At 35.3% G+C, this 27,183-nt stretch overlaps 1 pseudogene; it reads right to left on the bottom strand.

Moving 5' to 3' along the window:
- The window catches only part of LOC144373546 (gamma-butyrobetaine dioxygenase-like), a 93,565-nt pseudogene that overhangs the window by 19,677 nt on the left and 46,705 nt on the right, over positions 1-27,183 (bottom strand).

The following is a 27,183-nucleotide window of genomic DNA, read 5'->3' as shown; positions in this document are numbered from 1 at the left end:
ATTTACCCAAACACAGATGTCTGGTCATAGATATTCATGATATCAATAGTGTTTTGGGACAAGTTTGAATTCTTTAGTGCTTCTGGAATATTTTAATATTGTTTTTTACTGGATTTGTTCTTTATATCTTTTTACAGTCTTTTGGTTATACTTTGCACTTGGAAAATCATGTTGAATTAATTTGTAAACTTTTTTTATAATAAATTTTATGTGACATGATGCTCTATCTATGCAAACCTGGATTTATTATTACCAGCAAACACAACCTCCAATGAACCTACTGCAAACTCTTATCAGATTATGCAAGATTCCTTATTTTGAACATTGTTATTCCATTGGATCGAAAACAGAATGCCCATATGCTATTTTTCAATTTCAAAATGGATAATGATTCTCTGGCTAAAGTTTAAAAACTAATTTTAAAGCTACATGTGGAAAGAAATATTATATTGCAGATTATAGTTTTAACATTCGCATCTGAACTTCCAAATATAGTCAGTCATTCACCAGAGCTCCAGGTATCTATTTTTTTCCATTATAATTTATTATGCACCTACAATGAGCTAGAAACTAGGGATCCAGAAATAAATAGTAGAGACACAGTGATCACAATATCTAGAAATTACTTGGAAATCTACTTGGAAGACAAGTTGATGTAATTTATCTTCCCAAGCTAAAGAACCAAGTGTTGTATGAGTGAAGAAATAAAGAATAAATGGCGTTCTGAAGATGGAGTAGATTTACCTCCGCAGGAGATATAGAAAGTAGGAAGGCCTACTGCCTATGAAAGCAAATGAGAGAAGTCCTATAGAGTGTGGTCAGGGTTTGTTCTATGACTATTCTTGGCTTCTATTCAAATTTCTGTTTCCCTTGTTGTGCTATAAAATCTTACAAAACAACTCATTACTTTAGGGGATTAGGTTCAAACATTTTCTTTATCTGGTAGTATTTAACCCACTGCCAAAATCTGTTGATTGAAGACATGCATGCTATAATTGTAAATTGCATTATTTCACATTATTTTACTGATTGTTTATAAACTATAATCTTAGTCAATGATATATTTTGAGTATATGGAAGTCACAAATAATTTCTTATATCAATAATTGTTATTGTCTTCATTCTAAGGAAGTATTTTAGATTTTTGTTGTTGTTGTTTTTATATCAATACATGGCAAAATTTCTAGAGTTCTGTTTTAAAAGATTTCAGTTGTACTTATATTAGAGATAATATTTTACATTGATTCATATCAGAAAAAAATAACAGCTTTATACAATTTTAGGCTGAGAGTTAGTATCCTCAAATAAAAGGTACAAACACAAAAATAACGTTTCTGATGTTTAGTGTTGCTTGATTCAACCCATTAAATGAATGCTGAAATCTCCATAAAACAAAGATGAAAAAAAGGGGGATTCTGGAGTTATGAGAGTGATATACTTTTTTTTTTACATCTCTCTGAATTCCTCTTGCAGAATATTTAGAATGAAAAATTTAAAACTCATGAACAATATCTAAACCAAAATTAGGTGACAAGATACTCCCATAAACCCAAAATTAAAGTGGATAGAGATAAACCTTCCAAAGTCATAAGACCCAAGTGAGATCAGCAACAATGCAAGAAGAAACAGAAGGAAGCACTGGGGTACATGACATATCTAAAACATTCTCATATCACTCACAGATATTCACTAGTAAGTTCAGTAGAACAATTTGAGGATGGAAAGTAAATGCATTGAGGTGGGATGGGGAAAATTTCTACATTCCAGTATAGCTGAGTATGGGAGGTCCAGGGTTATGGATCAGTGTAATCTGGGCCTTGTGAATTCTAGAAACTAACCAGACAAACCTCTTTTTCATAGCAAGTCTTTTTTTTTCTGAGGAGGGGGAAGCCCTCCAAATTGAGCAATGCATTGTCAATAAAAATGAAACAAAAAGAAGGGCCATATAAACATGAAGAAGAGGAAATCAGGTCTCAGAAAGTTATCAGCTGTAGTTTTGAAAAAGAGCTTAAAATCATATGTTTTAAAAAAAGTTTCTGAATCATATCTCCCTTTAATAGTAAAAAAAAGAAAACTAATTTCATGTAAAATTAAGAACCAAATGTAATTAAGCCTTAATATAAAAATATTTTGAGGATAAAACAAACAAGTAACAAAATAGCATATTTACTGACAGTATATGTCACAAGGCCACACACCTCAGAAGATGATAAATATTTTAGTTTTTCAATTTCTGTTTTCTACTTATCATGACTTCTAATGAATTCAAAAGTCCTTAATGAAATGTTACAATATATAAAGAATAACATACATCAGAATCAAAAACTTAAAAATAGGGTGATAAAGTCAGGAAAGAAGACAAATAATCATTAAACAAAGACTAAACAAGTAGGAATGTATGATCAAATAAGCATTATAGGTAAGGCTGAAGGAGGACCCAGATGTTGTCCCAACTAACTCCATTTTTGCCTTTCTAACTTGTTCTTCTTCTAGATACTTCCCAGTTTATCTCAAATTTTGGTAATATCAAGCCCTCTGGGCTTACACCCTATGATGGGAAACAAGGCTGCTCTCTTCCCCTCCTAAACTTGTTATGGTTTGGATGTGAGCTGTCCTATAAACATTCCTGGGTTAATGCAAGAATATTTGGAGGTAAAAATGATTGGGTTGTGAGAGCTGTAACCTAATCAGTCCATCCTAGTATAAAAGGATTCACTGTGTGGTAACTGTAGGCAAGTAGGGAATGGCTGGAGGAGTTGGGTCCCTGTATATGTGCCCTGGTGGGCTGGTTTATCCCAGCAGCCCCTTATCAGGAGCCTGACTCTACTTCCTGGCCAGTGGAACAGCTTTCTTCCATCCCACCCTTCCTTCATGATGTTCTGGCTCATCTTGGGCCCAGAGCTAAGGAGTTAGTTCACCATGAATTGAAACTCAGACACTGTGAGCTAAAATGAATTGTTTCTCCTCTAAGTTATTTTGAAGGGGTGTTTTGGTCACAGGGATGAAAAGCTGATGAACACAGAGTGGGAGCACTCATTTCATTACAGGAAACATCCTCAAGCAATGATAATTTCCTGGGTGCCAACAAGCTCTCATAGAATCAGACCTCATATAATGATCAACCAGACTACAGTGTGACCACGACTCCTGGACTCTGCATATTTCTTGCCCCCTACTTTTCTCCTTCCCCAATGCAATCCTGAAGCTTTTGTCAGGACCCCAAACACAAGGCTTAAAATGCTACTTCTCCTGTTTCTTCCCATTGTGGCCACACTGAATACATTCCTCTCTTTCTTCACCACCACTTTTGTCTGTCTGATTGGCCTCTCAAGGTGGTAGATGGCAAAATCTGGGATACTGCGACCTCCAAAGTCAGGTCTCCAGCCTAGGATTTTTTAGTACAAATTTGTTTTTTAACCATATGATAAAAGAGAGAAAATTTTAAATATCAAAAACAAAAAAGAGATAAAATGGATCTAAGAAAGAGGAACAAGAGGACAGGCAAAGGAGATGACTTAATATATTCATAGTAGAGGTTCTGAAAACAACAGAACAATCACTAAAAAGAGGACAAATGCTGAGAACTACAATTCAAGAAAAGTTTCTTGAAATTAAAAAAAAACAATTGAAACTGCACAAATAAATTGCCTAAGAGCAATCAAAAAGACATAGTCTGTAAGATAAACACACTTTAAAGAAAAAAAAAAGTCTATTCATCATTCAGGTAAAAATGTTAAATTATTCAAAAGGAAAATAAAATTAGATTACCAATAAACCATACTGATATAAGACCCTGTGAGTCAAGAGTTCTATATTTAGCCAAGTCCAAATTCAAGTATAAAGACAGACCTTAAACTGCTGTCAACATGTAAGGAGTCAGGGAATGCTGTTCCCATGAGAACTTACTGAGAAATTTGCAAGAGAATGGGCTTTAGACAATCAAAATAAATACAGATTAATTTACTCAGGATTTCTTCTGAGCAGTAAACATATTTACTTAAACTAGTTATAAGGGTTAAAAAAGATACAAAAATTACAAAGTAGGGAAACTAAACTGTAGTACTGACAGATGCACATGTGGGTGATAATACTCTAAATTTGGAAGGTGTCAAATACCACAAAATTCAGGAAAGTCATTACATTTGAAGAGAAATTAAGTTTGGTTTTGGTAGGGACAGAAGGATGGGTTTTGGGATGGCTGGTAATGTTCCATTTCTTGATCTGGGTGGTGTTTAAGAGTGTTTGCCCTTTGTAGGTAGATGGATGGAGTTAGAGAAGATAATGCTAATTGAAGTTAGCCATTCCCAAAAAACCAAATGCCGAATGTTTTCTTTTATATAAGGAGACTGATTCATAGTGGGGCAGGGAGGGAGAGCATGGGAGGAACAGATGAACTCTACATAAGGCAGAGGGGTTAGAGGGAAAGGGAGAGGGCATGGGTTAATTAATAATGGTGGAATGTGATGATCATTATTATCCAAAGTACAGGTATGAAGACACAAATTGGTGTGGGTATACTATGTATACAACCAGAGATATGAAAAACTGTGCTTTATATGTGTAATTAGAATTGTAATGTGCCTCAGTCTGGCTGGGCACAAATCCGGAGCCACTCAAGCAGGAACAAACTTTATTTACGAACTCCCCCAAACGCCACCCACATGGAGGCTCTCAAGGACACCACACACCAATGGGAACTCCCCCCACCAGAACTTCACCAATCAATGCAAACTCCCCAGGAATCCCTGGAGAACTCCAAAGTAGTGGACAGCCCGAGGCGGAAAGCAGGTGTCTATATCCAATTGAATACACAGCTTAACTTAACCATCATCATCTCAATGGCTCTCTGGTGTCACCTCTCAACCACTCCCTTCTGGCAAAATGCCATGCATCATCCCAACTGGGCTGTGGCCCACAACAATAATGCATTCCACTGGCATATATAAGTAAATATAAAAGAGTGTTTGCCTTATAATAGTTAAGCTATGCATTTGTGTTGTGTGATTTTTCCTGTACTATATTACATTTTGACAATAGAAGGCATAGTAATAAAGAATAGAATGGTGTTTACCATGAATTAGAGGTGGAAGAAAAGGAGAGATACTAGTTAAAAAGCACAAATCTCTTATGAATATTAAAGACCTTATGTAAAACATGGTGACTATAGTTAATATTCTTGAAACATAGTTAATAATAGTGTATACTTAAAATTTGCTAAGAGAGTAATATTGACACACACATAAGGTAGCTATGTGAAGTGATAGATATGTACGTTAGCTTTATGTGATAACCATTTTATGGTATATATAGTTGTCAAAACATCATTGTAATATAATCCTAAATATACACACTTTTTGTCAATCATATCTAAATAAAGGTAGAAAAAATAAAATTCCATAAAAGTTGTTTTTAAAGAATGTATTTAATAAACACAGGCAATAAGAGAAAGATGTCAACCATCTCTAAAAGCATACAGAAATGCTTATAATTTGTTCCAAGGGAAGTCCCAAAGGCTTTTATTATGAAAAAATAAGAATTCAGAGCATTTCAAAAAAATGAATAATTTATGAGAATTCTACATTAGGCATATTTAATAGGTAGGTGTGTGTGTGTGTGTGTGTGTGTGTGTGTGTGTGTGTGTATGTTGGGCATGTCGAATTATGCTTAATTTACTTGATTAGAACAAGAATTGGATTCTAGCTTAGATTTATATGTAAAATGATGAAAACAAATGTTTTTTCTTGTGATTATTTATTTGCATCCATTGTCATTTTTTTCTTTGCATAAATAGTTGGCTATCATTTGAACTTAAATGAGTGGAGGGAAATGGATATTCTGGTTTTGTCATTGTGACTTAGTTTGCAATTCTTCAATATAATCCCATCTAATTTTTCTTTTCATTTGAGCCATAAACATGAGTCCAAGTCACATTTGACAAGTCAGAAAATATTATGGCATTTTTATTAAGAAAATGTTTAATGAGAAACCACCATGGTAGCATGGTCTAAGGGAAAGACTTCAGCCTGTTGAGTCATGTAACCCTAGGATTATAATCAGGTTTGCCTGATTCTTCTGCCTCATGATAAAAAGAAAATAATGATTCTTTCTTTTTTAATTTAAATTTTAAAAATTTGTTGTAATTAGTGATATATGACAGTAGAATATATTTATGCACTTTGATATAGCATACATAAAATGGGATATAATTTCCCATTTTTCTGAGTGTACATGTTGCAGAATCATATTGGACATGCTGTCACATATATACATACAGTAATAATGTCTGTTTCATTCTACTATCTTTCCTATCCTCACATCCCCTCTCCTTGCCTTGCATCACTTCCCTCTACCTAATCTAAGGTGACTCTATTCTTCCCTAGTCCCCCCCCCCAAATGCCATAATTCACTCTTCTTTAAAGCTGAGTAATATTCCATTGAGTACATATACCACGTTTTCTTTATTCATTCATCTATAATCTAGGTTAGTTCCATAGTCTACCTATTATGAATTGAGATGCTATAAACATTGATGTGGCTACATTACTATTGTATGCTGATTTTAAGTCTTTGGGGTATATACCAAGGAGTGGGATAGCCGGAACAAATTGTGATTCCATTCCCAGTTTTCAGAGTAATCTCCTCCATAATGGTTTCCATAATGATTCCACCAATTTGCAGTTCTACCAGCAATGTATAAGTGTACCATTTTCACCACATCCTTGACAACATTTATTGTTGCCTGTATTCTTGATGATTGCCATTCTGTTAGGAGTGAGATAATTTGCTTTTCTCTAATTGCTAGAGATGTTAAACACTTTTTCATATATTTGTTGATCAATTATATTTCTTCTTTTATGAAGTGCCTGTTCAGTTCCTAAGCCCATTTATTGATTGGGTTATTTGGGTTTTTTTTTTTTTGGTGTTAAGTTTTTTGAGTTCTTTATATATCCAAGAGATTAATGAGACAAATCCACAGAAATATAGTTATCTCATACTAGACAAGGGTGCCAAAAACATTCACTGGAGAAAAGAGCCTATTCAACAAATGATGCTAGCAAAACTGGAAATCCATATGTAGCAAAGTGAAATTAAACCTCTATCTCTCACCCTGCACAAAAATTAACTCAAAGTGGATCAAACACTTAGGTGCCTAATAGAAGAAAAAAAATAGGCCCAAATGTTCACCATGTCAGCCTAGGATCTGACTTCCTTAACAATACTCCTAAAGTGCAAGAAGTAAAATCAAGAATCAATAAATGGAATGGATTCAAATTAAAAATCTGCTTCTCAGCAAGGGAATAATGATTCTTAAAAGAATTGAAGATTCAAGATAATGACTACAAATAAAGAGCTGAGCTTGATACTTAGTAGAGAAAAGGTGCTTAATGGAAAATTAGTTCTCCCATTCCAAAGACAGTGACCTGTCCTGGCTGCACAGAATATAAATCAAGGAGATAATGGGAGTCAGAGCAGACTTTTAGAGAACTGCCTCAATTGGTTACTGTTTTAGTCAGCTTTTTCCACTGCTGTGACCAAAAAACCTGCCAACAACAATTACAGGAGGAAAAGTTTATTTTGTGGCTCACAGTTTCAGAGGCCTCAGCCCTTAGATGGCCAATTCCATTGCTTGGAGTCTGAGATGGAGCAGCACATTATGTGGAAGTGTGTGGCACAGGAATGCATCTTGGGACATCACATCAGGAAGCAGAGAGACTCCCCTCACAATGGAAAAACATATATACCCCAAAGGCATGCCCTCAATAACCCGTCTCCTCCAGCCACTTCCTACCTGCCTACAGTTAACACCCTGTTAATTCCTATCATTGGATTTATGCACTAATTAGGCCCTCATAACCCTAAATTTCACCTCTAAATCTCTTGCCTTGTCTCATACATGAGCTTCTGGCGGATACCTTACATCTATACCATAACAGTTGTCTCAAAAACCTCCATAAGTGATTTCCAGAGAAGTATGAGACAAATTATTTTTCCTCCCATTCATGAGATGACCTCATACTTAAGTAGTTTTGTTGGCAGCTGCCTTTATTACTGTGAAACTTAATGCCATGAAGGGGACCCCAGAGACTGGCTCTTGGCTGACAACATAAACTGGGGTTCATGATAGCTATAAGAACATGGCTTGTTACTCTGCTTAAGAAACACTAATACTTACTAGAACACACATTTTAAAGATTTCCTTTCTACTAAAACACTATGGTACAATAAACAGTACTCAAACAGTATTTTACAGTATATTACAGTACTATATTTAAACCAAATCATTCAGATGTCCCAGTATAAACCTTTCACGAAGCTGGGTTGGACTGAAACCAAATTCAGAACTCAGACAAGTCTTTTTTGTTTTCATCCCAAGTCTGAATTGCTTCTAAGTTTGTTTTCTTTTTCCATAACCAACAGGCCATTTTTATTCAAGAGGGCTGTGTGGTTTTCTCAAGCAATTTCTTGGCTAGAAAATTCAACAAAATGGGTAAACTTGGGTTTTCTTTTCCCATTCTATCCCCATGCTTCACAAATGTTTTCTGGTAACATGTATAACAAGCAAAAAGTGATTTCAGTTGATTTGGAGGCAGTGCTAATGGTGGGAGCAATTTCTAAGGGCCATGTGCCAAGGACTAAGAATCTTTTTCACTTAGACATCCTTGATTTCTAATTCAGCCTAATGTGTAAAATGCTGCTGGGCTGGTTTTCAAACATCTTTCAGAAATGCTAGCAAAAATCCAGTAGATGCTGGAAAGCCTATATCCTTGTCCTCCCCAGGGACAATTTCAATATTGTTAATTTGTAACTGATCTGGCTGTGCTACTTGACAAACAGCCCACTAGAAACATTTTTTTTTCTGTCTAAAAACTCCCATTTTTTACCCCAAATAAAAATTGCAGAATCACATTGGTTACACACTCACATTTTTACATAACGGCATATTAGTGACTGTTGTATTCTGTCCTCTGAGAGCCTCAAAGGGCGAGATAGGTATTAACACACTCCCTTAGAAAGAGGAGAGTCCTCAGTGGAGGAGAATCAGAGTGATCTGGGAAATTACATAAAGAGCTTAAGTCTACTTCTCACCTACAAATAGCTTTCAGTAAAGCCATGATTAAATTTGTTTCCCTGTTGGTTCTGCAGACAGCTCTCTGGGTAGAAATGCAATGCAGATGCTGTGGGCTGTTCAGTCCTGAATTCTTTCCCAAACTTTTGGAAAGAAGAGTTCCAAAGTATTTATTTATATTTTTCTACGAAAGTTTGTGGCCTTATAAGTAATAAGCCATTGTCCAGTTTCTGTGTAATGCTCCACAAGTTAAAATTTGACAATAACCAAGATCTGTATGTTTACTTTCTTTTACCCCCATTAGTTACTGTCTCTTGCCTTCTTCATATGATTCTTAAAGTTAACATTTCGGAAGGAACATTTTCATTTTCCCCCCATTATTCTTAGCACTCAAACCCTGTGCTACACATATTACCCATGTATTAACAATGCAAATCGCTTGCACCAGCCAATCATACATTCTTAGAGAAACAAAAAAGCAAATCTGAACTTCTGAGCTCAATTCTAGGAAGAAAACAGTTTTTCTAGCTAAGGTTGAAAGGTGATTTTTATCCACTCAATTTTTGATGAAGAAGTCATTTTGAGTTGCGGATAAGGTTAATTTTTGAACTGAGGACTTAGGTTAACAATGTTAAGAAAAGAATTTTTATTGTTCTGCCCCAATGAAAGTCTTCAGTATCTCAGCATATATGCATTATCTTTTCACTAAAACTTCATGACAGATAACTCCCCCTGCATTGATGATCTGAATAAAGACATGATCTGGATTAGACCACCATTTTCAGACTCAGTCCTATTTTAGAACAAAATCCCAAACATAAAGTATTTTTTAAAAATTCTGTTTGAGAGCAATTGTAGTGGTTTTTTTTTTTTTTGGTGTGTGGGGGGAGTGTTTAATTTGTAGGATGCATACTTGATGTAGTTATTTAAGATATCAGTGTACAGATATAAGATAGCTTATGGTGACTACTTATTGGGTTAAATCATGTTACAAAATTCAGATAGTTTTTTTTTCACCAATATCACCTTTCCCAAAAGGGCTTCAGAAAGTTTTTGTTATCTTTTTTTTTAAGTGGGAAGGGAAAAAAATGGGATGAGAATTTTTACTCCACTCTGTAAAAACTACATTACTGCAAACCAAAGGTTTAAATTATTCTAAAAAAGGTATTTTTTTTATACATACTACTCTCATGTTCAATATTTAACAAAATTGAGAGTGGAATTTTTTTTACTAACTCTTTACTTCTATTCCAGGAAGGCTTTCATCATCAAGGCATTAGGGTTACTAAGAATTTCACATGGTTGCATGAAAAAATATATTGCCTGGATGATGTGATGACAAAATAATGGCAAGCATCTGATAAAATGCAGATGTGGAAAATTACATGAGCTTTTTCCCCTTAATCTATTACCATTTTGATCTAGTTGAACATAAGTTTATGATTATGAAATGCTCTAATACTTATTGTATTAATCTGCTTTTTTATTGTTTCTTTAAAAATGTCTAGAAATGCATTTATTCACAAAACACTTATTTCTTGCATCCTTTACATAAATACTATTTGAAATTCTGGAATCACATTTGTTTTTTCTTCCAATCAAACGTTTAACAATTGAGATGACAGCCAAGAACTAAAAATAGCTATTCTCATTTTGGACCCATGCATTTAAAATTCTCCAAACTAGTAGCTGTTTTTTTATATATTTATTTTTCAGTTGGACACAATATCTTTATTTTATTTATTTATTTTTATGTGATGCTGAGGGTAGAACCTTGGGCCTCACTCACAAGTGCTAGGGGAGCACTCTACCACTGAGTCACAACACCAGCCCAAACTAGTAGCTATTTGAATGAAAAAGTAGAAGATGAGTATTCATTTCCCTACATCAAGCTACTATTGTTTTTGGCATCTAAGCAAGAACCCTCAGAAAGTTCCTTGACAAATTTGCATGAAAAGCAAAGTTTTCATTGAACTTGCTCTCACTTTCCTTTCTCTGATCCTTTTCTATATTTGATAGTCCCTCTTCTACATTATTTATTGCCTTCATTTATTTGTTCAATTCGCTCACTCATCAGCCAGTTTCTTTTCAAACAAGAGTAAAACAATTTACAATAGAGAAACAAATATTTGAAAGATAGTGATCTTGTTTAAAGCAGGTGTCAATTCTGTTATAAAGATAAGCCATGCCCAGACATAACCAACATAGAAAGAAGAACTTGATCCATGCTATTTAGTGCATGGAGTTGAGAGTTCAGAGAACGTAAAACACCCAACTTCTATTGCAATTGAGATCTGCCTTTAAGTAACCCTTGAAGTAAACCTTCCTTTCATTTGAAGGTTTTCAACTTTGGCTGCACGTGAAAATTACTTGATGAGTTATTTTTGTTTTAATCACCGAATATTGAACCTCTGAGTTACATTTCTAGCCCCCTTTTTTACTTTTTGTTTTGAGACAGGATCTCACTAAATTGCTCAGGCTGGTCTTGAACATGTGATTCTTGTGTCTCAGCCTCCTGAGTATCTGAGATTAAAGGCACATGCCATTGCTCATGGCTCATCTGCTTGGTTTTTAATCAAATCAAATTTACTTAGATCAAATATCAGCCCTGTTAAAAAAATTTTGGAGATAGGACCCAGATGTGTGACTTTTAAAAACTGGTTATTCCAATGTTCAGTCCTGGTTGAGACTCCCTCTTTTAGCTAATTCAGAATATTAAGAGACATTAGCTTGCTAAGGGATATTCCTTGATATTCTTTTAAATCGCAAATTACCCAAATCTCAATATCACTTTGCCACATTACTGTGAAGAGGACAAGAAAAAATGGATGACTTTGGAGAAAATATTTACATATTTCATTATCTTAACAACAACAAAAAATAAGCAAAAAAAAAACAACAGCAGTAACAACAAAACTCTTTTCTAAGTTCTTGAGGTAGAGAATTAAAAATTGTGAAAGAGAAAAATGGTGGGGGGGAAGAGAGTGAGAGAGAGAGAAAGAGAGAGAGAGAGAGAGAGAGAGAGAGAGAGAGAGAGAGAGAGAGAAATTTTGGTAATCCTTGGTGGAATTAGGAGTCATGTGGCAAAAAAGGCATTTTTCTGCTTGTGTATTGTTTGAAAGACTCTGGGAAGAAATCTGATCATCTGTGGAAGATGAGATGGGGCAGATCAACATTGTTGGTTAGATGGAAAAGCCCTGCATATAGGGAACAGAATAGTAGTAGGAGGTCTGATTTGTTTTGACAACAGATCTTTAATATTTATTCCAATAAGTTTCACAATATTAGATAGTGGCCAAGTTATTCAGTCTTTTTATAGGACCTGTAGAAACAAAACAAAACAAAAGACAAATCATAAATCAGGACTAAGATTTTGAGCTCTAGTGAGATGGGTGGATGGATGGGTGGAGTTAGGGAACTCCAGAAAAGAGCCCCTGAATTTGCTCATTGTTAAAATTGTGCAATGTGTTGGAATATATCCAAAAGTGTTATTAGCAAATAAAAACTAAATGATATAAATTTATTTTGAAGTGTTTTGTTTAATTATAGTGACCAAATACACCTTTTCCATGTACATTCTTTATATATTAATATTGGAAACATTAAGAGGAAAGCCCAAATTTACACTTTTTCATTCCTTTATTATTACTTGAGTTACAAATGAATTCTTTGGGTTTCAGATTTCTTGTCAGTGAATTGGTGGGTAATATCTATTTCAGAGATCTTGTAAGAATTAGAGAAATAATACACTTGAAGTTGTTAATGATTTCAAGTATATTTCTTCTATTTCCTTTGTTGTTAGTGATGAAATTTTTATGGCAGCCCAAATTCTTGCAGATGGAGGGGATGCAAAAAAATTTTATATGATGTAAATATATTAATGGAATAAACAAATTCTTAGGAAAGAGATGGAGACTAGGTTGTTCATTTCTCAACATGGTAGATAGAGTGTTCTGCCATTAATAAACTTGCATAATTTATTATAGGAAGTTGATTAAATTTTTCTGATGCCTTTTTTTGAGAGAGCGAGAGAGATTTATATATATATATATATATATATATATATATATATATATATATATTTAGTTATTAGCAGACGAACACAACATCTTTGTATATGGTGCTGAGGGTGGAACCCGGGCAGCACACATGCCAGGCGAGTGTGCAACTGCTTGAGCCACATCCCAAGCCCCTCTGATGCCTTTTTTTAAAAATCTAAAACAATGTCTTACTCTAGGTTGGGGTGGCAAATTCAAATATTAGCAAGGCCCTTAAGGCCTGGGATGGAGTGGTGTTTGGCAAACTGTTCCAGGCACAGCCTCTGCTTGTGTCTGGAAGACTGTTCATATGCTGGCTTGTGGACTCAATTCTTGCTAGATTTGATTTCTCAAGAAAAAGGCAGATCCATATAAATTTAAAGACTTCCACTTTTTAAGTGTTGACAACTAATTCCATTTTTTTTCAACACCATGTGCGCCAAACCAAACATATCTGAGTACAGCTTCTGTGCTACCAGTTTGCGACCTTTGGATTTTGATGGTCTCTCCTACTTCCAATGCTCTGAGTCCAAAAATAATTGTATCCATCTTGCATGAGGTGCTCACCCTAACTTTAGAAATTCAGTTATACCTACTCCCCTGCTTTTCAGATATGTCATAATTAATGTTACTTTGTAGGAAAGTCTTTTGAAAATAGCTTCTTATTCCATAGTTAAAATTAATTATATTTCCTGTTATATTAAAGCACATAGGCTCAATTTTCTGGATGTTAATTTTATCTTTTTACATCTGGTGGCTGATATCAATTCCCTAGGATCCAACGTTATTTTGTGCCAAATCTTGAGAGGTCGAACTTTAATCAACTTTAACATTTATGAAGTTGAGTGCTTTTTAAATGTCTTAGAGAAACACAATATTTCATCCTACCTGTTTTGAATTAAATTGTGTCCTCCAGATTCATCTGTGGAACCCAAACATCCAATGCATTTGGAGATAGGGCCTTGAACAAGGTAATTAAGGTTAAATAAGATTTTATGGGTAGTATCTAATCCAATAAGACTTGTTGTCTACATTAGAAGAGGAAGGAACAGTAGGAGTATGCTGTGCACAGAGGAAAGGCCGCATGGAGAAAAACAAGAGAATCAGGTGAAAACCAGTAAAAGAAGCCTTACCATAAACTAAGCTAGTCAGTCACTACCTTCATCTTGGACTTCCAGTTGCTGTGAGATAAATTAATTCCTGTTGTTTACATCACCCACTCTGTGGTATTTTGTTACAGCAGATTGAGTAATATACCACCTGTAACTAGCCTGATGTCTTTGTTACCTGAGGTCTTTGAGCTTTTGGGCTCTTTAAAAATTCTAGTCATTCTTAGAGAAATTCTTCTTTTAGACTCTTCTTTCCATGAGGCTTCCTAAGACAACATGGATATTACTGTATTTTCAACCAAACGAGTACCCACTTTGGGAAATATATCAAACTGTCTTTGTGATGGCACAATATAAAACATCTGGTAACTCACCCATAAAATATGAGATAGAGGAAACCAATCCTTTTCTCAAGTTTTATTACTTCTCCTCACTTGTTACATGCTCTGGTGAGTCGCACAATGCCTACTTTCTTAAGGCTGGAGAGCCACTTGTATGCATGTTCATTATTTTTTAAAACATCTTCAAAACTTAGAGTAGGTAGCTGGAGCTCTGAACCCCAGTATTGATGTTCTGTGAATTAAGGAAACGAAATCATATGAGATTACATTGGTTTAGTATAATACAGGAACCTTAGAGAAGGAACTAGATCACTAGAGTTGGTCTTTAATTGATCATGGAGATTACTAAATGCTAGTTTTACCAGAAACGCCTGTCACCAGGCCTTGCTTCCTGGGAGCCATGCCATTCTATGATATGCCTCTTGCTACAACTGTGTCTGGCACATAATCAGTATTTAGCATACTACATTTATTGAGGGAATGTTGTTTAACTATGTTCTTAGAAATCCCCTTCCAGGATACTGCTTAGAAGTGACCCTGAGACACTGTGAGTGTTAACAGCTAAGTTTTATTTTTAACTCCAAATGGATGATAAAATCAGAATGGTGGACTAGAACATCATATGCTTATTCTGTTAGAAAGGTGGGTACAGTTCTTTCTTTCTCTTATTTCACCTGATTAAAAGCTATCAGACTGTCTCTGGGATCATGTTGTTCTTTGGAGTCAGTGAGAGCAGTGAGAGTTGGTCATAGTGAAGGAAAGATGAAGGTGTGTTCCTTGGAGGCATAGATGGCTTTGGAGGTGATATGCAGGATATAAAAGTCAAATGCCTTTCCTTCACCCTCTCCTTCCTGATGATTAATTACTTATGAAAATGTTGATCTGAGAAAACATAATGAAAAACAAATGTAAAAAGTATTTGATTTGCAAACTAGGCTTTGCCAAAGGAATTGGAGCACTGAGGAAATATAATTTTTCCAAGGGAAACAACTCAGATACTAACAACTGATTCAGGAAGGACCAAATGCTAGCTAATCCATATCATTTTTCCTTTCTTGGGAAGGAAATTGCCTTAGAAAGACAAAACTTCCTAACAAGTGATAGAATGAGAACATATGATCTCAATATTAACCTGGGCAGCACTCCCTTTTCTAATTGAGAAATATACCACATTATGGAAACCAATTCCAGAGCCCTCAGTTTCAGAATGGAGAATGGGTCAGTGCCACTTGTACTTGTGAACTGTAAATCATTTTCTCTTTGGTGTCATCATGGCTGGATCTTCAGAAATAGGAGTTATTTCAGGAATCAGTAGCTTCAGTAGTGAAAAGATATGGGCAGCTATTAAGCTGCTTCTTCTTCTTCTTCTTCTTTTTCTTCTTCTTCTTCTCCTCCTCCTCCTCCTCCTCCTCCTCCTCCTCCTCCTCCTCCTCCTCCTCCTCCTTCTTCTTCTTCTTCTTCTTCTTCTTCTTCTTCCAGCTAGCTGTATGAGGACATTTGCAGGAATGAATAGGTGAGTTTATTCAGGAAGTCCAAATTAAGTGATTAATGCATATATTTCCAATGTTTCTGGGTTGTTAATCATGAAAGCTTGCATAATAAACTAGAATTTTCAAGATCTAAATTCCAAACTAAGCTTACCTGGCAGATACATTAATTCAGATGCATTAATTCTCTTTAGTATTGAAGAGATTATAAAGGCTCAAGTGACTTACTATATCATTTTAGCAAGTCAAAGAGTTACCTAGTTACTGTTTCCTAATTTTTCACTTTAACTCTTTACTATCTGTGGGATTAACCAAAATAGTAACCAAGTTACCTTGGCAAAGGAAAGCATGGGCCATGTTGCATTAGAACAGAAAAGGTTGGATGAGGCAATAGAAGCCATGAGGTATGGAGGTTTCAGGATAATTACCTTAATTGTTTTTTTTTTTGAGAGTAGGATGGCATCTCTTGAGCATATTAGCTACCCAATAATTATTTGTTAACTCATCTTTTCAATAAACCCAACATTTTACCATGTCACAATCAACTATGGATAGGCAGTAGGTTTTAAGGAGCTCACAGTCTAAGGGAGAATCAGACATGGAAGCTAACAATTAAAACATAGTATGACCAGTAGAAGTAGAGGAAGGAGTTCAGGGGAAAGGAGGAGGGAAAGAAAAGAGAGCCACTGAGGATTTAAATTGACCAGATTATATTGTTATGCTGTGTGTATATATGAGAATGTAAGAACAGATACCACCATTATAGCGTTCCAACAAAAATATATAAATAAAAAAAACACAATAGGATAGATACCATAGTTGATGAATGTTTAAGAGGTATCAGGTCTTCTGATCTTTATCTAAAACTCTCTCTATAATGCCAACTATTCTTTTACATGCATGATGTTACTCAGGTCTGTTCCTTCATGCCTCAAGCAGTTCTTCTTCTAAAGTAAAACAGAGTTGGCTTTACATGAAACAGACTCTGTTCAAAGGAGGAATCTACTTGGCTTTGTTTTGAATATTAAGTTATGTGGCTGTTTACTTTACCACTCCCATTTCCTCATTGCAGTTTAAGCTCTACATTATAATATCTAATGTCAATCAAATGGTCTGCAAAAAGAAGATGATAAATGTTATGTGTATTACATATTGACTGCCTGTCTAGGAAGGTCATTTGGTTTCCAGCTAGGAGAAAAATTTCCTGGGGCAAATATCAGTGTTATGGGAGTCACCATCTTCCTTCTAAAGTTAATTTCTATACAGACTATATTCAGAAACATAAAAGAAAATGTGAGAACATTTTTACCTTAGTGAGTCTCAGAAGAAAATTAGGGATCCCCATAGTACTAGAGCTGGATGAATGTTAGAGAATCATTTGGCATTTTCATACTGGCTTTAGATTTCCCATCACCATTATTTTTTATCATTGGATAAAAATTTGCCTATACTACCACTGAGGATTTTTCTAGTATTCTGGCACTGTGCTAATTTGTGCAAATACATGTTTTCCATTCTTATGCAGCCTATTGATGAAATTAGCTACCATCTGTATGTGTATCTATAACAAATTCATCGTCTTTATCACCAAGGTTTTGTAACTTATTAAGGAAAATTTATTATAATTTTTAGAAAACACATTTTTTTGTTATTGTAAGTCAGCCTAGACAGACTGGTAGAGATTATAGTGATGTTCATTAGAACTTTCTGAATTCATGGGAATATTCTATTATCTGCACCATCCAGTGCCATAGCTATTAGCAACCAATGGCTGCTGAGACTTGATATCCAGCTAACGGAATTGAAAAAACTAATTTTTTACCTTATTAAATTTTAATTAATTTAAATTTAAATTGACACATATGACTGGTGACATATAGGCATGGGCAGAACTTGGATGTCCTAATATGGGTTTTATTCATTGTTCTTCTTACCAGCAAGTCTTTGGGGGCTCTTCTCTGAGTTTCAGTTTTTTAATTTGTAGATCAGGGACAATTATATTTATCTTGTAGGTCTTTTTGTGACCTACAATGAGATTATGCAAGGCATTTAACATAGTGCCTCGCACAGAGTAGACCCATAATAACAATAAAAATACTTAATATTTGCTGAATACATTCTAAGAGTAATCCCAGTGCTACAAGTTTTAAAAACATTTTTTTTTAGCTCCACAACAAATACACGGGGTGGATGCTTTCAGAATTTCCTTGCTATAACAAAGGAACTAGGTGTCCAAGGCACATAGCTAATGATTTGCAGAGCTGGTCAAATCCAGGTGACAGGTCCCCAGGTCTGTAATTTCAAAAATTGTACATAAACACTTGATACCTCAAAGTGCTGTCATCATAGGCATTTTTGAATCCTATGTCTAAATGTCCATACCTTGTCCTATCTTTATAAAGGAAGTCTACTAGGTAATACAGAAAGTAGGGCAAGTTAAATGAGGAACACTTTGTCTGAACTTGTTTGAGCATGGGTATTTAACGTTAAACTTTGGCTCCCTGTCAGAATTTTAAATGCAGAGAAAACATTAGGAATAGGGCTCATTGCACAACCCTGCAACAACATCACTATTTACCTTTTGTGAAATGAGCCAAAGCTTTGCACATTTAAAAATCAACTAACTTTAGCTTCTTTAATTCATGCCAATGTATTTCACTGATCCATTCCTTTTTGGTTTTATTTAAGGCCAGTATCGCCTTTCAGAGAGTTTCAGTGACTGTGTGATAGTAAGCTATAATAAACAGAGATTTAAAAGTTTTATCACAAGATCTAATTGTTTATAAAACTTTTGAGTTTGTCTTATGACTTATTTGTATATTTTAGAAAACTCTGTTTAAGGAACATACTATATATATTTATAGCATGTTTTCTTCTTTTCTCGAGAATATACTTTTTAATAACACCTTTGCAAGATTTTTTTGTTTATATATGAGTTATTTTTTCCATTAAAATAATGCATGCACACAAAAATCTACTATTTTTAATTTTAGCAATATGGAAAGATTTAGATTCTTGTAATAAATGTTACTCTTTAGATATGTAAAATTAAGCATATTCACATATCAGAGACTCTGGAAAGAAACAAGCCTGTCAATAAAATATACAGCACAGACCACATTATAAATAACCTACAGCTTTCAGAATGTTAATGTCAAGAATACAGTTGCAATAGTTTTTAAGTTCTGTAGAACTTAATGTTTTTAACCATAGCTCTCATTTTGGAATGCCCTTGTAGGAGCTTTGCAAACATCCAAAACCGAGGAACACAGCCCATAAAAGAACCTATTACTGAATATGAACCTCTCAAACACTGTGTTATACTAAAGGTGACTTTTAGAGACAGTCCTGTGACTAGCCAGTTTCCAAATTCATCATGCTCTCTTGAATATAAAATGCCAATTTTCAGAGAGAAGTAGTAGTACTCTATTTCATTAACTCTAATGGGAAAATTATTCTGTGATATCTGCACACAATATTAAAACTTTAACCTTGAAAGAGTAATTTAAGAACATTTTCCTATTTCCTACCAACTGCAAAACCTAACTATCAGGGGAGCCAAAAGAAAATACATCTGACCAGAGTAAATCATTTTCCAAGAGAATACATTAAAAACAAATTTAAGTTTCATGCTTGGGTATGAATACATGAACTGAATGGAAAATGATGGCATATTTAAGGTATGAACCACTCTTCCTAATTTAACTTATGGTCTTATTAATAAATGCTTCCTTGAACATGTGCTTCATACATCATAAAATTTATGAACAGGCTACATACTGGCTTTCAAGGAACCATTTTTACAGGTTTCCTTCTGAAGGTTAAGCACCACATTCCAGGGGCCTGAGTTATGTTTCAAAAAGGAAAAGACCCAAAGAAGTTATTTAGCTAAAAATTTATGAGCACAGCATGTTGGTTTGCAATGTTTTATTTCAGGAGTTTAGGACCTTCTGTCTACCTGCACTGAATTCAGCTTCTGGCTCTGAAATGGCATCAAGAGCATCAGCCAATCTTGTACTGTCTTTTCTAGGAATACTTTGAAAACCAAAGTCTGACTGCTGTTAGAGAAAAGGTACCTGAAAGGAAGGAAATAGGGCTTTGATTCTCTTTTCCAGCACTATTTGAGAGATTGCTTTCTTTTGTATATTCTTTCACCTCCTGTTCAGGGAATTCTATGAGTCTTTCAAAATTCTGGCTACTTGTTGTCTCTTAAGAGGTATTCCTGAGAGGAGGATGCAAAGATGAATAATTTATTAAAGAGTTAGTCCTGGAAGCACTAATAAGAGATGGGGATGCAAGAGAGTAGAAAGCCTGTGGAAAGAGTTTCAGTGAGTGGGTTCTGGCTTTTGGCAATGAGTTCAGTACTGTGGGACCTTATAGAGTGACTGTAGAATTATACTCTAGTGGTGTCCCAGCTATGGTGCAAGGAGATGCAGAGGACCAAACACCCACTTTTCACTCCTGGGTCTTTCTGGTCTTCCCAATGTGCAAGCAGAACATGCTCCCCCATACAGGGAAGGCAAGTGGCAATTTTGCAGTTGGAAAGTGCTGGCTTGTGTAAGATGAGTGCTGAGGAGCACCAACAACCTCTGCAATGCCCTGCTTCTGGAAATCTCCTGAGTCTGCTAAAGGTGGGTAAGATGCCTGTATCCTCTGGCCTCCCAGCACTGGTACATACCTCAGTCCCAGTGATTACCTCATGATGTGGAAATTATACTGAATACATATTTATCAAATGCCCTGTTGGGGCAAGAGATCAAATGCACACACGCACACACACACACATACACACACACACACACACACACACACAAGTTGATGTGATAGCTGCCTTTGTAAGGGGAAAAGGGTTTATAAACAAAGAAGCAGATAGAAAAACATAAAGAATAAAAAAAATTGGCAAGTGTTATGAGTGTAATCAGTGGAGTCAATAAAAATAAAAAACAATTGTTGGGGTTGAGGTGGGGAACTTATTTACACGTTCAGTCAAGAAAAGCTAAGTTGAAGAGCAATTATTTAAACCAAATGCCTAGGAGTAAGAGAAAACCTTCATACAAAGGAAAGTGAGAAGAATGTGCAAGCAGGAGAGACAGGGAGAGATGGAGCATCTCCTAGCTTTCTAGAGAAACTCAGAGTCACTGAAACTAGGGCAGAGATTTTCACTTCTTTTTAAATTTCTAACAAAATTAAAAAAAACACCCTAGGTTTCCATTGTTATATTATGACTTTGTATTTCAGTGCTACCAGTATATAATTTGTAAAAAGGCTTCATTGGGATGAGAGTATACCTTGTAAGATGAATAGGTGAAGTTTGCCCAGAGAGAAAAAGTAGAACAAGTAATCCAGGAAGCAGGTAGAACTGGAGTTAAAGTCCACACACTTGTGGAGGGGGTGCCAGATTGTAGAATGACTTAAAAGCCCAAATGACAGCTAGATTGTATTCTTCAAGCAATCAGACACCAAAGTAAAGATGGGGAGGGGAGATGATCTTGTGTATCAGGGACATTACTCTGCAGAGTTGTACAAGCCTACTGTGGACAGCCTCGTTAACTCAGAAATCCAGGCATGAAATGATAAATAAAGGTTTCAACTAAGCTGTCATAAGATATAGCTTGTGCAATATTTGCCTCTATAACTGTTAAATATCATTCTTCTCAGTGCCACCAGTGTTCATGGAAACTTGAAAGCCACCTGGAGGAAAGAATTTCTATGATAGGACTCTGCATTCAAAAAAGAATTATATACTGTCTAGAGCATCAAGAAAACTCTCAGGGCTACTTTCTGTGGTCATTTATATCCACGTCAGGGAATCCTGTGAAAACTAAGTGAGTAACTACTTACCCTGCAGCATTGCCCTTCACTTAGCATTGCATTAATCAAGAAGGTGGCTGCATACTATCAAGCAGATAAAGATTTTGGAGCTTAGAAAGGTTGAATGAGTTGCTTAAAGTCACAGATCCATCAAGGCCTAGGACTCACAGTACTTTAACCTCAGTGCTCTAGTGCCCTTTTGATTAAGAGCAAAGTTATGGCTTGATACAAACATAGAATTTCAAGATAAAAAAATTAGTAAAGTTAGAGTACTCACTGGTCGGAGTAGAACTTTTTCTAATTTGCTTAACTAAAAATTAGGCAAATTCACAGAATGTAATGGGAAAAAAAATCTGTCTCTTTTTTCCAAAAAAGATAGCCCATAGCTATTCAATGGACATATTTGAAAGTCTGGGCTTGAAATTTAAAAGAAGAAATTTAAATCTGATAAAGATACCTACTACTTCAATACTAATATTGTATAATTCATAGTCTGTCATCTTGAAGAAGCAAAGTAAAACCAGAAGTAAGAAGAAATAATTTTTAATTAGTTGCTATTTATTTATTTATTTGATTAGTGAATTTCCTGATATGTAGGCTCTAGCAAAAATGCCAGGCTAAATTTATACCTTATCTGTAGGTTTTGGAAATGTGAAGTTAACATACAACTTTACTTTTTGAAATTTTCACCCTTAGGAATAAATTCTTAAATTCGTAATTCTAAATTTTCAGTCCAAATGCCAATGTTATAAAACTCATTCCAGGAGTATAGAAAAAAAGTAAGCTAAGCTTGTAAGAAAGAGACCACTAATCTAGAAATTGTGGGCACAACCTCTAGATTATTATTATAATAATGTAGATCACTCCAGGCTCTGTCTTCCCTGTTGGGCTGACAGAACAGGGCAATCCAGTCTCTTAGAAGGACATTGGATTCTTTAGATATTTTATCTAAGTTTATCAAGTGCAATGAGGAAATTAAGTAGGAATACAAAATAATATTTAATTTAGAAAAAAAATAGGACACATTAAAAGACATCAACAAGGAACAGAGTAATCTCACAGATAACTGAGGTAGGTATATTCTATCAAAACCCCAAAGATCTAAAAGTCAAGAGGACTTTTGTACATATAACAGGTTCAACAGAATGGAGACTCAGCTCATGAGCCAAGGAGACCTCAGAAAAATTTTTTATTAGGTATCTTTTTGGCGGGAGATAAGCATATTTGGGAGATGGCCTTGTGGCTCAATTGCAGCTGTTTGACAAGGTTGTTCAGAAGCCATTGTGACCTGGCAACTCGGAGACCCTGGAACATGTTAAAGCTGCTTGAGAAATGAAAAACAAAATCTTCCATCTCTGTTTATACTTCCCAAGGACAGTAATCGGTGAAATAAATACCCTCACTCCCCTTGCTCCATCGCAGACTCCCAAGAATGGATGGGTCAAGGCTCAGAGATGGAATAAAATAACACATGGGCTTAGAAATTTTTATTGTGTGTGTTAGTTTCCAACTAAATACATATACACATGATTTTTGCTTTTTGACAAGGTTCTGTAAAAATGGCTTCTGAACCAAACCAGCCCTGTACTTTACACTATAATAACAATCTTTATCTTCAAGTAAACACAGAGTTCTCTTTGAGAAAGGAAAGCTCTGTTGTTTTCCTTGCTGTGGGCAAGGCAAATAGATTTTAGAGGGCCTGGACAGTAACTTGAGAGTTTTCACTTTTGTGGCTTGTTCTTTTGAAACAAAGGAAGGGATTATAGCTATAGACTGAGAGGTTTTCATTGGATTAAGTAAATGGCCAAGGCTGGCTCTGCTATAAGAGAGGCATACAGAATTGAGAGAAAATGTTCTCTTTTGACTGTGTAAAGGGCTTAGTCCTGGAGTCCTGAGAAATCTGAGCTTATAATCTCAAATTGAAAAGGAAGATATTTTCTCTAAATTATAACTTTTAAAATTCAATTTTCCATAACAAATATTAAAATCAGAGTCTGATATATTTTAGTACCAGTTCAAAGAGATGATTAAAATCAAAGAGAAAAGCACACATTCATTTATTTTGACACTGAGTATTAATAAAAGAATAAGTATTTGCATATCAGTCATTTTATCTACCTCATATAGTATTTTTTTTTTCATTTTAATTCTGTCAATCTTGCTTACCAGTCACAAAAACGAGTGTATAATTATATTGAAATTTTGCATAGAAGTTAAAACAATTGCATAATACAATTTTGTTTTTAGTATTCTATTAAAGTACTCAATTTTCATCCATGTATTTGGAAATATTCATAGGCTAGGCTTTCTCAGTCAAGTTTTTACTTGATAGAGATGAGAATGGGGCCCCCAACTTCCCACCCTATATGTTAATATATGTTTTTTTGAATACAAATTCTTCCCCAAACTTTCTTCCCTTTAAGTCATCATTGTCTCTGATGGTACCATTTCTAGGCCATGCTATGGGTCCCTGTTCCCTGTCTCTCCACATACAGTCCATGCAACACACAGCTGGGACTACAATGCAAATTTGATCCTTTCACTCTCTTCATAAGAAAAATGCAAACCCAGGGACAAAGACACACACTGCAGGAGGGGAGACTGAAACAAAAGCAAAGCATTTTAGCCATTCACAGACTTGTAGGCATTTGAGAAATAATATTCATTTAATTAAAATCAACTGACACAACTCCAAAAATGTAAAATTCAGCCAAAAAAATTAAGGTGATCTTAAACCTGTAAAGATCTTCAGCTCATTTCTTTGACCTCATAGGATGAGAATCTGTGGGATGCTCATGTAATGGGATATCTGGACTCTATGTTAGGAAGAATCTTTCTTTTCTGTGGGTGGAGGGCCAAGCAGGGCACTTGAGCCCCTTTCTAGTTTGGACCATTCCCTCTCCTGGGTTGCCTAGCAGCTTTAACTTCACCAAAAGTTATAACAGTTTCCCCAAATCATCTTTCTATTTAACACTTCAAAGATCTTCTACATGTTTTCTTTTTTCCCCTCTTTAGAGAATTTCCTTACTTTCTGTCTTTGCCTAAAAAATTGATGAATTCTTCAGAAGTTGGCTCAAGTATCATTACCTCATCTCCTCAAATTCCTTCTTCTGGGTCACTGTTTACCTTCACTTCATGCTTCAATATACTTAATGTACTCTGCTTACTTGTTTTCATGACTTTGTTCTGTACTAGACATGATAAGTCCTAAAGGATGGACACAAATTCTTTTTCTATTTTGGTGTTTTCTTGCAGATTCCCCAGCACAAAATTGGCACACCACTAAACAGAAATTCAGGAAAAATGATTATTATCCACATCTTCCTTTTAGCTGTGACTGTTCCATATTAGCCTGTCCCATGACTGTCCCACAATCCATCCCACAGCTGATTATCATTTGTCTTTTAAATTTTGTATTCAACAGCTCATTCCAGGAGAAGATCAAGGCCAGTGCCCTGCATCTTGACTCCGAATTTTAAAAATCCTGTGGCCCTCACTCTTAGGAAAAACAGAGGAGGAGACATTGCTATTGAGATTCAAAACAAAATCCTTCCACAAATGTAACTCAATTTTAGGTGTCCTGGAGTACTGATGTTTGAAAATATGCAATGGCAATAAAATAGAGTCTCAAATTTTGTAGGCAAAAAGCCATAGAACCAATATCCCCAAAATAAACCATTAGTGTCTTTTTTTACTCATCAACTGCACATCTTGGGGACATATTTTGAAAATCTGATCTTGTTTTAAATCATTAAAGTATTTTCCAGTGTCTACATTACAGCCAGTTCTCCTTATATTATTTATTATTGCAGCCTGTCATTGTGATCAGTTTTTTTTCACTACTTAACTGAGTGTAGTATCATTTCTACTTTGCTGCTGCCTGATAGTACTGAGAAATGTAAGCTGTAAAACTGCAATCAAGAAATGTTAATAGGGGGTGACCATATCCTTTTACAGTGCTTAAAAGCTTAAGCTGTAATAATAAAATGTTGGCTTTTATTTCCTGAAATAATCTGAAGAAGAACTTGAAGGAAATGAAAGTAAAATCCAACTGGATTACAAAATTAGGGCAGTAAAGAAAAAAATACTTTGAGTACCAGAAGAAATCTAAAATAAATAAAAGATAATGCATTTGAGATACTACAATTTGACCCAGACAATTTTTATAAAGTTGTGTAACTGGATACTCCTTGAAGAATCTAGTAATGCGCTCATTGGAAAAAAGCAGAAAAAAAACATTTTTCCCTGGATACTCATGTGTATTCAACCAGCTAGCAGGATTGAAGAGAGGGAAAAATGGATTTCTGGTGGTTTAGACACAAAACACTAGAGCAAAACCTTGTCAGCTACAGAATGGTCAGACTAAGGAAGCAGAGAAAATTAATTCTTGACAAGATTGGTCTATGCTTAAAGAAAAAGGGGACACTATCATATCCTAGTACTGATAACTACAGGAAAAGGTAAAGCTATCTGGTTCAGTGATTAATTAGTGACATGCACAGTAATGTATTCTAAGTCTAGCATGGATAATTACCACATTTTTGAGAATTTGAAAGAGTAAGGTGAAATCTCTTTTTAGTGTTTGACTCAAGAGTTCCCACAGAAGTGTTACAGAATTCTACAAGGTTGCTGAAAGGGGTAGACTTTCAATATGTCTAGTTAATAGTAGCAGAAAAAGTTTAAGGGAACCTGTCACATTAGTGTGTTCGTATTAGTCAAGGTTCTGTCAAATACACAAAAATCACCCTGTTCACGAAAGTTAGCCTTTAACCCATGTGTAACAAATCTTCAAGATGCAGAGTACGTCATGCACTCCTCCCACCCTCAAGAATGCCTCTGCATTAGCTCTATTATTCTGTATCTCCTACAATTATACTTTAAAATTATCTTTCTCTTTGTTTTAGGTATTTCATTTTATTTTGTCTATTAGCTCAAAAATAAGTCCTCTTTTTTTCTACAGAATCCATCCTCTGCAGCTTTTCTGAATATTTTTTCTGGCAACAGATTCTCCTTGAGACACATATACACTCTCTCCAGACAAATGTGCTGGTGTGCAAATGAACACATATACTTTCGGTCATGCTCAACTCATACTCATACTTAATGCTGTGTTCACCATTCTATGGGTGCATTGATCACATAATTCCATCTGTGGACACCAGGTTAGGAATTCTTGCTTGGCTTTTTTGTGTTGTTCTGGCACTGAGACAAAGTTATTAAGGAGAAGTCTGCCTCTGGTTCATCCTGCTCCTTTTCAGGGAACACTTACAAAGTGCCAGTGAGAAGCCAGATTTAACTTTAGACAATAAAGACACAGTCTGCTGCAATTCT

Source organism: Ictidomys tridecemlineatus, unplaced genomic scaffold (assembly GCF_052094955.1).
Source record: "Ictidomys tridecemlineatus isolate mIctTri1 unplaced genomic scaffold, mIctTri1.hap1 Scaffold_42, whole genome shotgun sequence".
Lineage (NCBI taxonomy): Eukaryota > Metazoa > Chordata > Mammalia > Rodentia > Sciuridae > Ictidomys > Ictidomys tridecemlineatus.
This window is presented reverse-complemented; position numbering and strand designations above follow the sequence as displayed.